Source organism: Schistocerca gregaria, chromosome 3 (genome assembly GCF_023897955.1).
Source record: "Schistocerca gregaria isolate iqSchGreg1 chromosome 3, iqSchGreg1.2, whole genome shotgun sequence".
Taxonomy (NCBI): domain Eukaryota; kingdom Metazoa; phylum Arthropoda; class Insecta; order Orthoptera; family Acrididae; genus Schistocerca; species Schistocerca gregaria.
This window is the reverse complement of record NC_064922.1, coordinates 98,707,566-98,721,106: the sequence shown is the minus strand read 5'-3', so window position 1 is coordinate 98,721,106 and position 13,541 is coordinate 98,707,566.

Here is a 13,541-nt window from a genome sequence, read left to right as displayed (position 1 = left end):
GCGAGTAATGTCAGTGAGGCCCAAGCCTCCGGAGATACGCGGTTTCGTCATAACCTCGTAACGCAACTTGAATAGATGACCCTTCCATATAAACCTGCTAGACAATTGGCGCAACCTTTTCGCCACCATTATGGGAAGTGGGATCAGCTGAGCAACATAATAGGCTTTACATAACACGTACGTGTCTAAAATTCTGACTTTTTGCAAAATGGCCGCAGAGCGCTGCTCATGGACCATCAGAGCCCCCTGTATCTTCTCGGTGACAGATTTCCAATTAAGAGCCGCCATTTTTATGGGACACCGATCAATGCTAATCCCCAATGACGTATGGCGATCGACAAAAGTGGCCCAAGGGACATCAGCATCGCGAAACCCTCGAATATTAAGGAACTTACATTTACCCTGATTGAGACGCGCTCCAGAGACAACAGTATGCATCAACTGCCCCTTTCAACAATGTGATATCATCACGTTGACGGAGGAGAACAACGACATCGTCCGCGTACGCCTTAACAGTGAGCTTCCCACCAGAGAGGGTCATACCCTGAAGCTTGAAAGCAAGAGTCCGAAGCAGCGGTTCCAGGGACAATATGAATAGAGACATAGAGAGCGGAATACCCTGAGGTACCCCTCGGCGGATAGCAATGGGCGGCGTCAGCTGCCCATTGACTGACACCCGAGCAGTTATTCCCCTATACAAATTACCAAGAACACCACGTGATGAAGCGTTAAAACCTATTGTATCTAAAACACGATTTAAAAACACATGACTGACGTGATCAAAAGCCTTGTAAAAATCGAGGAAAGCAAAGGCACAATGAACGTTTGTAACCGCCGCAACCGAGACAACATCCCGATATTCGGCTACTGGGGTCAGAATAGATCTACCAGGAAAACAACATTGATGTGCACCAATCACACCCCGAAGCAGAGAAGACAATCGACTATTGAGCGCTCTAGCAGCTGTCTTGTAATCAAAGTTCAGCAATGTGAGCGGACGAAGATTGGCAGCAGATAAACGACCAGTGGACTCCGGAATTAAAACAATTTTCCCTACTTTAAAATCGGCTGGCACATCCATCCCCCTGACAATCTCATTTAAAATCTGCGTAAAAGTGCCACCCAAAAGAGGCCAAAAACGGAGATAAAATTCTTTAGGCAGGCCGTCTGGACCCGGCGATTTACCGGACGGAGAGCGAGGAATAAAATAGAAAACATCATCTACCTGGAACTCCCGGAGAAAGTCGCCGTTCGCGTCAGGCGTGATCGTCGCAGGAAGATCCTCAAGGACATCATCAGAAAGTGACGCACCAGAATCATCGGCAGAATAGAGACTAGCGTAATACTGATGAAGAGCGGACGGAGAGCGAGGAATAAAATAGAAAACATCATCTACCTGAAACTCCCGGAGAAAGTCGCCGTTCGCGTCAGGCGTGATCGTCGCAGGAAGATCCTCAAGGACATCATCAGAAAGTGACGCACCAGAATCATCGGCAGAATAGAGACTAGCGTAATACTGATGAAGAGCATGCGTCATATCCTCCTGTGCAATAAGCTGTCGTCCATCATCCACCATAAGAGAAGAGATGAAGGTGCGACGACGTCGAGTCTGATGCCGCAGCAGGTGGTACAAAGAAGTCAGTTCACCTTCAACAAGAGAGTGAGATTTCGACTTTACTCGCAGACCATCCAACTGTCGTCGTTTGAGGGTCAAGAGCTTGGCTTTAATACGACGAACATCATGGATCCGCAGAGGAGAAGGACCCGCCGCGTCATACAGTTCACGCAGGACAGAGTAGTAAAATTCATACGTGTTCTTAAAATCACGCGCCCTTGCGGCACAGTAAAAAATCAAAGTCTGACGAATCTTGGGCTTGGCAAACGCAGTCCACCAAACGAGCAAGGAGGGGTAACGCGGGACAGAGCGAAGACATCGCTCCCACACTGCACTTACAACTTCGTCAATGGCACTGTCGGCAAGGTGGGAAACATTTAACATCCACTGGGAACGATAAAGTTTTGCTGGTTGGTGACTAAGATTTACAGTTGCAGTAAAAGCACAATGGTCAGAAAAACTAGTAGGAATAACATCGACAGAAAGAATGTTATAACATAAAAAATCAGAGAAGTAGAATCTGACGAGTCTACTGCATGAGGACGCGGTAAAATACGTAAATTTCACCAGGGTTGGATATTTGTGTTCCCAAACATCACGCAGGTGCATGGTACGAACCAAGTCATGTAAATCTCGGCAATAATTAAAATTGGGGGACTGGTCTTCAGGGCGTAAAACACAATTAAAATCGCCTCCGAGCAGGAGACTCCGAGGACTCTTGCGCAAAAGATAAATAAGCTCTTCCTTATAAAAGCGCGATCGAGCCACAGTGCGACACGAACCAGAGGGGGCATACAAAACAACTAGGCAGAGATCAAAAAGACGACAACCAATCCCACGGCCAGAGTCAAGGAATTCAATGTCAGTAACAGGAATACCTTCTCGAAAGAAAAGAGCAGTTCCTGTTGAATTATCCGGTGCGACATTAAAAACAGTTTGAAATCCAGGTAGAGAGAGATCAGAAAACAATACTTCCTGCAAAAATACTACGTCCGCACAGGAGTCGTAGAGAAACTGCCGCAAAGAGGCAATGCGAACGTCGGACTCAATACGGTTAACATTTAAGGTAAGAAAGGTGTATGCTTGAACCATGGAGAGAAAATCGAGAGAGGAAATCACCTACACCGACGCATCAACATCACAGTCCATAGCAGGGGAGACGGAGGCATCCGAGGGAAGGGGACTGCTACCCCCTTCCGCGGATCCCTTACGTTTCGGTTTTTTACGAACAGCATTGACGTTCGGCTGAACGCGCAACTTGCGTCGGCTGACGGGCAAGGAAGCGGCAGCAGCCGGTGACGTAGGAGGGTCAAGTTCTGTATCCGACACCACCCGCGCCGGTCCACAGTCAGGGTCCGGAGGCGCGGGGGAAACATCCGACGAAACGGACTGGTCTACACCAATACTAGCTTCCGGCAAACATGGACTACACGGAGGCGAAACGTGAGCAGGAAGCTCCGAAGCTGCTAAGTTGGAAGGAGGCGGAACAGCTCCGCTGGCAGAGGTATGGGGCAGCGAAGCAGGAAGTTGTTGCGGCTCAACTTGTCGTGACAACGAAGTCGGTTCGGAAGGAGGCGCCAACAGGCCCGACCGACGAGCCGACTCGAGAGAAGCCGCGTCGGAAGCCGGAGGGGCGTCAGCAGCCGCTACCGGAACAGCTACTTCAGGGGAACAGGGAGCATCTACACTACTCTGTGGCTCGGAGGATGTCGGTCTCTCGGATTGGGGCATCTCGGGGAGATCCTCATCCGTACTATTTCCATCTTGTGCGCGACGCCGTTTATTATTCAAAAGCGGCACACCCACCTGAGGAACCGACGGAACAACATCAGATTTGGCACGTAAAGGAGGAAATTCTGTATCAGGGGCGTGCAAAACCTGCGACTGGGCGCTACTACCACTGGACTGTTCGACACCAAGAGCAGAACCACCTGCAACGAGGTCAGCGACCGTTAAGTTGCGACGCTGTTCGAGAGAATTTTTTAACACAAAAACCCTCCGCGGACAGTCGGTACGCACGTGGCCACTCTCATTACACAAGAAACAGGTGCCAACCTGACCACTATATGTTACATGGACACGATATCCACCGATCTGCAGGTGCGTGGGAATATTCTGCTTCACGTGCATTTCGACGGAACGAATACCACTGCAACACTGCAGACGATGTTGGCTGGACCAGCGTTCAAGGCGAATACTCTTAACATCACCATACTTGAGTAAACCCTCCTTAAGATACACATTATCCACATCCGGCGTAAGGTTGTAAACACGAACACTGGTGTACGTAATGGAAGCATTTGAAAGCAGTACGGTACTGACAGAATCATCCCGATGCCGAAAGAGAACCTGATGACCAAATTTGGAAATAATTTTATCAACCTGAAGGGGGTCCATAAATTTAACAAAGAAAACATAGAGTTCTGTATCACAATATGCAGTGTGCACCTGATCCGAATTAATGCCAAAGGTATCTACTAACCAATCATGAATCTCAAGGGAACTATGTTGCACATGGCGGTTGGACTTGTCGAAAGCAAAACTAACTGTAGCCTGACGAGGAATAACCTGAGACGACATTTTCAAAAACTACGCGGTCTAAACCGCTAAACAAAAACACTGAAATACACACAGAAAGTAACACAAGGAACGAAACAGTGACGGAGAAAAATTTACAGAAGGTACAACACTACACGTAAACAAACGATATCCCACTATACGTAACGCTACGGCGGAGCGGAAGACTAGGCACGTCCACACTGCACGGCGTCTGAAGCGGAACTGACCACTGAGCTAAAGAGGCGCGGCCTAGCAGTACTCTTGCGTACTTCGGCCTTACGGTCGCCTGCATCATCAGACTTCAGCTGACAACACTTCATATTAGCTTCTAATATTTGCAGCTATGGCGACCCATTACTGCTTGGCTACACATCTGACACGTAACCGATGTGCTCTTCAAACAACATCACTTGCATTTCAGAACATGTCTTTCACACATGTCTACAAAATCACCTTCACCTTCAAATACAGTTTCCTTGCGACTGACAGAGACGTAGGCAAAGTTTAAAGTTGCTATTTACATTACATCTCGTTAATCAGAAAATCGGTAATTTACATCTGCAGCAGAACAAAATTCCGTTCCGACAAGCGTGGGGCTCGAACCAACAACCCTTGGATTAAGAGTCTCACGCTCTACCGACTGAGCTAGCCAGATGCCTCGGTTAATATCTGCCAGGTAGCACGTCACACAGTAATCGTTTGGGTTGGGTGGTCCCATACAGAATCTCTCAATGCTGCCTAATGTTTTCCTAACGTCACGCTCGTCACGTACTTCACTTTTATTTCCTAATCACTTCTGAGAGGTAAAGGAATTGCATGACAACATGCTGAGCTAGTGGCGTCAAAATTAACACACATACTTGATGTGACTCAAAAGCCGAACGAGTTACTTTCCGACGTTGTTATAGATTTGCAAGCGCCAGTCAAAACTCGCGGTGACGGCACTGTGCCGACCCTTTCGCTAGTTAACACCGTTCTTGTTGTGTGCGTTTCAAGCTCAAGTGCAACTCCAAGCAAAAAATGCTCAACAGCAACATTCAGACGGTATCGTACTGCTCAATTGCTACATTAAAACGGTATGTTTCTTTTTCAGAACTGGAAAAACCCGAGAGTGACAGCATTAGAACCTGTAATCTTCAGATCCGAAGTCCGACGCCTGATCCATTAGGCCACACGGTCACTGACGACCAACTATAACCTGTATACGACTCATCTCGAAACGCTCACACCCCTGCGAATTGAATTTTCGTTCTACACAGCCGCTGCCCCTTGCTCTTTCCCACCCATTCGTTACATTCAACCACTTACGAGACCGACCAAATATAGACTGGGAAACAAGACCACACACTTTGTGCATTCGCAATCGAAGGCAGGGCGTCCCTCGCCGCATTTGCTACGATGGCCATTTGCTACTTCTGCAGAAGCGGCGGCGGCGGCGACGACGACGACGACGACCGCCAGAGGCTCTGAGATATGTGAGAAATACATCTATAAAATGTAATTCAGACTTCCTCGTCCCACCTTATGCTGTACCGCTTTAGCAAATGCATTATCTGCGCCATTCGCCTTTATCACATCTGAGAGTAATTCTTAATAAAACGCCTGTCGCTAATTGTTCGTCATCACAGATACTGTTTGCTATACGGCCACAACGCGAAACTGATTTCCAAAACTCGTCTTCCTCCTCTGAGGATGGAACTTACCACCCCTGGTTTACTACACCAGTTCTCTACCACTGAGCTAAAGAGGAGCGGCCTAGCTGTACTCTTGCGTACTTCGGCCTTACGGTCGCCTGCATCATCAGACTTCAGCTGACAACACTTCATATTAGCTTCTAATATTTGCAGCTATGGCGACCCATTAGTCCTTGGCTACACATCTGACACTTAACCGATGTGCTCTCCAAACAACAACACTTGCATTTCAGAACATGTCTTTCACACATGTCTACAAAATCACCTTCACCTTCAAATACAGTTTCCTTGCGACTGACAGAGACGTAGGCAAAGTTTAAAGTTGCTATTTACATTATATCACGTTAATCAGAAAACGGTAATTTACATCTGCAGCGGAACAAAATTCCGTTCCGCCCAGCGTGGGTCTCGAACCCACAACACTGGGATTAAGAGTCTCACGCTCTACCGACTTAGCTAGCCGGCTGCCTCGGTTAATACCTGCCAGGTAGCACGCCACACAGTACTCGTTTGGGTTGGGTGGTCCCATACAGATTCTCTCCATGCTGCCTAATGTTTTCCTAACGTCACACTCGTCACGTACTTAACTTTTATTTCATAATCATTTCTGAGAGGTAAACTAATTGCATGACAACATGCAGAGCTAGTGGCGTCAAAATTAACACACATACTTGATGTGACTCAAAAGCCGAACGAGTTACTTTCCGCCGTTGTTTTAGATGTGCAAGTGCCAGTCAAAACTCGCGGTGACGGCACCCTGCCGACCATTTCGCTAGTTAACACCGGTCTTGTTGTGTGTGTTTCAAGCTCAAGAGCAACTCCAAGCAAAAAATGGTCAACAGCAACATTCAGACGGTTTCGTACTGCTCAATTGCTACATTAAAACGGTATGATTCTTTTTCAGAACTGGAAAAACACGAGCGTGACAGCATTCGAACCTGTAATCTTCAGATCCGAAGTCCGACGCCTGATCCATTACGCCACACGATCACTGACGACAAACTATAACTTGTATACGACTCATCTCGTAACGCTCACACCCTGAGGAATTGTGTTTTCGTTCTGCACAGCCGCTGCCCCTAGCTCTTTCCCACCCATTCGTTACATTCAACCTCTTACGAGACCGACCAAATATAGACAGGGAAACAAGACCACACACTTTGTGCATTCGGAATCGAAGGCAGGGCGTCCCTCGCCGCATTTGCTACGATGGCCATTTGTTACTTCTGCAGACGCGGCGGCGACGACGACGACGACGACGACCGCGAGAGGCTCTGAGATATGTGAGAAATACATCTATAAAATGTAATTCTGATTGCCTCGTCCCACCTTATGCTTTACCGCTTTGGCAAATGCTTTATCTAAAGCATAAGGTGGGACGAGGCAGTCAGAATTATATTTTATGCTTTACCGCATTGGCAAATGCTTTATCTGTCTGACGTGGATCTGTCTGGCGTGGGACCTGTCGTTTCGCGGTGCGTTTTTTTTGTGGCGTGGGCCAGTCCTCGCCGGCGCCCCGTAAGGCACAGAGGTTCGCACTGGCGCGTATCGCTTCCAGTCGGACGTGCCCACAGGGGAAGTGATGCGTCATATATAGCCTCTCCTTCTCAAGTGGCTCTTTCCGCCTTCAAGTGGTGCCGGACGTTAAGCTTGGCATTTCTCGGGCTTGCCCGGGTGTGCGTTGCGACAAAAGGAAGAGCTGCCACCCAACCCGATGCGAAAGCGAAGGGTGCGTGGCACAGGGGGAGCTGTGTCGAGAGACGAACATCTGTCCCTTTAGTTCGCAGGGCCCAGACCAGCAGGAGCTCTGCATGCCGGCGACTTCGTTCGTCGGCGTGGGATCGCGGCGCGAGTCGGCAAGGTCGCTTCGCCGCGCCCCTGGGTAACCGGGGCGTGTTCTGCCAAACCCAGGAGGTGGTGACACCGCCTGGGCCCGGTTAACTGGGTCCAGACCGCCGAACGTCTGGGGGACCGGCCCGCCACCTGAGTAGGAGTGGGTCCTTGGCCGAAAGGTGGAAACTCGTGCTAGTAGGCAGCGAAGGGCGAGAGGTGCATCCGCCTCTCCAGAGTGCGGGGTGCAGTTGCCGAGGAGCGTCGCGTGGAATCGCCGATGACGGAGCCATCGATGGGGACCAGTGCGCTGGCAATGGCGCGCTGAACCCGGCAGTTCGAGAGGGCCCTTGACCTTGGGGCAAGGTCGGTGGGCGAGCTGCAAGAAGTCCCCCCCCCCATGCCAGAGGAGCCGGTCCAGGGTAAGAGACGGGCTCCCACCTTTTTTTTATATCACTCGTAAATCATGGCGACGGCAGTTACGAGTGATTCGAGTGCGCCTCAACGTGCGTCTACTGCGCCTGATCCCTCTCCTCAGGACGAGCTGGGACAGGTCGAGAATGAGACAGTTATGCAAAGGCTTGCCAGAATAACTACGCTCATGGAGCAATCTGTAAAAAATGGCAAGATCAGCCAAGCCGGAATGTCAGCCATTAAAAATGAATTGGCAGCTTGGGCCATCGTCCATGCAAAACTAGAAGGAAGGCTAGAAGAACTAGTAAAAGAAAACAACAGACTAAGAAAGCAGCCAGTGAAAACTTGGGCGGCAGTGGCAGCGCAAGCTCCCACCAAGCCCAACACCACCAGAGAGACTATAGACAAGGTAACTAAGAGGCCAGATACGGCAGTCTTTTTGAGAACACTTCCTGGACAAGACACAAGCATAAAGAAAATACAGGAGTTATTCACGAAAACCGTGGACCCTGTGAAGGAAAAAATAAAGATAAAGAGAATCAAACCGAGTAGGAATTCAGTCATCGTAGAAGTTGCCTCAGAAGAGCATAAAGAAAAGCTGTTGAAGAACCAAAAGCTGAACTCAGTGGTGAAATGTGAGCCACCAAGAAAAATAAATCCTCTCGTCATACTTTATGACGCGCCATCTATTATGATGAACGAAGAGCTGTCAGAGACAATCAGGGCACAAAATTTTGAGCACTTAAGCGTTGAAGAATTTAATAATTGTTTTAAACTTAGATTTAAAACGGGTCCACGAGGTCGTGATGTTGTACATCATGTCGCTGAAGTGACAGCACAGATGTGGAAGAATATCACAACAATGGGCAGGATCTATGTTGGCTTCCATGCCATCAACACTAGAGACTATGTCGTGGTACCTCGTTGCCACAACTGTGGTGACCTGGACCACATTCTCAGGCTGTGCACCAGGGAGCCGGCGTGCACCAAGTGCGGAGAAAGTGGCCATAATCGCAAGGACTGTAAAGGTACACAAATCTGCATACCATGCAAAAGCAGAGGGAAGAAGTCTTGTGGAGCCGTAGGTCGGAATTGCCCAACATACAGAATGTTGGAACAAAGATTAATCTCCAGAACTGATTATGGCTGAACTCGGCATACCGAACAGGATGCCGAAGCATAACTCCCCGAGCAAGAGGAGGAGGGACGCTATGAGGGCAAGTAAATTCAAGTTATTTCTGAGGTCACTTACGAGCGCCGAAAAAACTGAAACAACAGATATAGCCATTCAAACTGAGCCCCAAAGGGTGAACATAGCAATACAAACAGATCTCCCTATAGCAGCAGCTCCCTCCTCTGAAAGCCGGGGAGCAGAGCCGATAAAACATCAGAAACGGCAAGGGCATCCTGCGGCCATAACAGTCTCTGGAGAGAAACAGAACAAGCATGAGAAACCGATTCAAGAAAATGAAGTAACTAGCTCCAGCATAAATTCTACCGAACAGAGTACTCCAGTGGTCAGATTGCCACCTGTGGATCCTGTGAGGGTCTACCCTAATTTGGAATATACTATGCAGCTAGCAAGACTTGAACAGCCGGCTACCCTGACCACAGCCCTGAGACATGTGGTTCGTGTAGGACATGAAGAAGGAAGAAGGGTAACCTTCTTGGTGATGGAGGCTGTTGACAGAATCCAACTAAAATCAGTGAATCTCCCCACCGACTTCGGAGCCCTGCGGGACCTGCTACAAAAAGTCTTCGAAAGGAGAGGGGAGAAATTCGACTTAGACGACATTTACGAGCAGGCAGTTCTAGCCAATGGAAGAATTGCATTTGACTGGTCTAAAACCTGGCCAAATGACCGCATACATACATACTTCCCTTGATGACAAAGTTTAACATAGGACAACTAAATACACATAACAGCCGACTCGTAATGCAGGAACTCCGAAGGGAGGTGGAGGAGAGGAGATTAGATGTGCTCTGTCTACAGGAGCCATACTCCCAAGCTGGAAAGGTCGCTTTTGCTGCCGCAACATGGCAGATAATTAGTAAAGGAGAAGTCCCGAAAGCGGCGATAATAATAACAAATAAGCTCCTGAGAGTCACCACGCTCTCTCAATTCACAACTACCCACTGCAACGTCGTGGAGTTGCATTCCCCAACTGGAATCGTCTTCATAATAAACATGTACTTTCAGTACAGTGATAATATTGAAACACACTTAGATCACCTAACGAGAGTGACCACGCCGTTGCGGGGGAGAAAGTTGATAATTACAGCTGACATAAATGCCAAATCCCCCCTGTGGTACAGTGGCACACGAGATGCAAATGGTGAGAAGGTAGAAGAATATATTATGGCAACACAACTTGTGGTGGCTAATAGGCCGGGCAATCCTCCTACCTACACGGCGGGAGGAAGACAAGGGAGAAATATTGACGTAACTCTAACAACACCGAATGTTACAAACATACTCCAAAATTGGAAGGTAATAGGGAATGGCACCACAAGCGACCATAATTTAAAAACTTTCGCCATAGGGGATAGAGAGTGCCGCTGGGCCATGGGGTGGGAATTGCAATATAACTTTAATAGAGCAGATTGGGAGCGGCTAGCGAGGGAGTGCGACATTCCTCCTTTACCGGGAGGGGACGCACAACAAGATATAGACGTAAACGACAGAACTGACGACATAGTGACCGCCATAACTAGAGCGGTGAGGGCTGCTGTACCAACCAGGAAGAGGGCCATGGCGGCCTCTCCGTCACCATGGACGCCTGAACTAGAGGAATTGCGTCAGTCTGTCAGAAGGCTAAGGAGGTACTACCAGCGCAGTGTCGTCTGGCAGGAGAAACAAAGATGGCAGTTGCGGTATAGTGAGGCCAAGCAACAGTTCCAAAAGGAACTACGCGAAATCAGGATGCGGAGCTGGGAACGCTACGTGCTCAGTCAACTTGTGCTGGATCCATGGGGACTTCCCTACAAGTTAGTGAGGGAAAAGATCCGCTCTCCTATGGTGCTATCAACTGTCAGGCACGGGGGCGGGATGACGGAGTCCTGGCAGGAAACTGCTGGGGTCCTCCTCCAGTCCCTGTTGCCTGATGACTATGCGGACGGGGAAACTGAAGCACAGCGGCAACTGCGAGAGGAGGATCAAGTGCAATATAACAACGATGCAGCGGTCTACCCCTTCTCGGAAGAGGAGGTGGCGGCACACATAAAATCTCTCAAAAGAGGGAAAGCTCCTGGGCCAGACGGAATTGTGGCGGAGGTGGTGCAATTCCGGGCCCCCTAGCTGGTTGCGCCATTAACGCATTTATATAATGAATGCCTAAGGCAACAACAGTTCCCAAGGAGATGGAAAAAGGCAAATGTTGTCATTATAAAGAAAGGACAAGATAAAGATCCAGCGGAAGTGAAGTCATACAGGCCAATCTGCCTGTTGGACTTGCTTGGTAAAATATTAGAGAAGTTGCTGGCTGACAGGCTGGCGGCACACAGAGTTTTGTGCGGGATGAGCAGCAGGCAATTCGGTTTCAGGCCGGGGCGATCGGCATCTGATGCAATCGCCCTAGCAGCCGAGGTCTGCGGCTCAACCCCGCATAAATACGTGATGGGCATCATGGTGGACATCAGTGGCGCCTTTGACAACCTGTGGTGGCCTTCGCTCTTCTCCTGCTTGCGGGAGAAAGAGTGTCCAGGGCCGCTATATGGTTGCCTGAGGAGCTATTGCGAGGAACGAGAGGTCTGGCTATCATCCTCTAGCGAGAGAGTTAGTAAGGTGATCACGAAAGGATGTCCCCAGGGATCGGTCCTTGGACCGCTTTTTTGGGACATCCATATGGAGCCTTTATTGGACAACCTACAACAATGCGAGGATGTGCTAGAGGTGATAGCCTATGCAGATGACCTCCTCCTGTTGGTCAATGGCCGGAGCCGAGATGACATTGAACCTAAGATAGAAAGGGCCATAGACTAACTTCAACAGTGGTGCCACACCACCAAAATGACAGTCTCACCAAGTAAGTCAACTTACTTACTGCTGAAAGGACAACTAACCAGGAACCCGACAGTTAGAATCGACAGTTCACCAGTATTACGAAGACGTGACACACGATACTTAGGAGTCATCATTGATGAGAAATGGAACTTCGGGAGGCACATTGAAACCGTAACCCAAAAGGCCCTACAAATTATAAATAATCTCATTTCCATAGGACATAAAAGATTTCACCTCCCTCCACACCTCATTAAACTATATCATAATAGTATCGTAACCTCAGTGGTGGGTTACGGCTCGGGAGTCTGGGCGCACAGACTCACGAGGGTTGTGCCTGCCATGGCAGTGAGAAGGGTGCAAAGAAGTATGATATTACGATCTGTGGGGGCTTATAGAACGTCTCCAGGGGGGGCCCTGTTAGTCATAATGGGGCTCTGCCCACTAGATATAAAGATAAGGGAGCAAACAGCCTGGTATTGGGCAAAAAAGGGGAATCAAGGCAAAATTGAAGACATTATGGGGGTGAGGGTGGCAAATAAGAGGGAAATTATGAGAAGGGGAGAAGAATTATGGCAGGGGACTTGGGAAACGGAGGAAACCGGACGTAGAACTTTTCAGTTCATTCCGGACGTGAGGGAACGCTTGCAAATGAAGTATTTTGAGCCAACAAGGGGATTGATCCACTTTCTCACTGGACATGGACCCTACCCGACATACCTATGTCGGTTTGGGAAGAAGGCAACGCCCGCGTGTGACTGTGGCGTTCCGGAAGGTACTCCTGAACATGTGATCTACGAGTGTCCTCTCTTCAATGATGTTGCAACCACACTCCGAGACAGACTACCAAACCAAGACACATACCAACTTCTAAGACGCGAAGATACCTTTCAACTGCTTAACACTCTGGCAAACGAGGTATCACGTAAGGTGTTGATGGAATATCTGAGGGACATGAATTAAAATAAACTCAGAAATATACACCGATTTCGTCTGGATCCCTGTTCCCATACCGCCTGTGCGCGGACTGACCGACTTTCCACCATAGTTGGGATCCGCCGCGTGCAGGAATAGGGGGAGTAGGGGTCAACTCTACCAAAATGGAAAGCACCGGATTTGACTTAGGATAAGCTTAGTTTGTAGGAATTAGACTAGGATATTTACGTTTAGGAAAGCGCAGCGAAATAACATCTTGGCCTGCCCAGTGCCAGGGGCATGCTCTTCGGGTTTAGCTCGAAGAGCAAGGCAATTATCAGTAGGTTTATACTCTCTGTTGGCACATATGTGACGCTGCAGATGTTAGAACTTAGTGATAAGAAGTAGTATTTAATTGTAGGTATAGACAATAATATTAGTGGTGCCCATTATTGTGAAACACCTGTAGCTCACTTACAATTTAGAATTAAGAGCTGCATATTTGTAATAATCA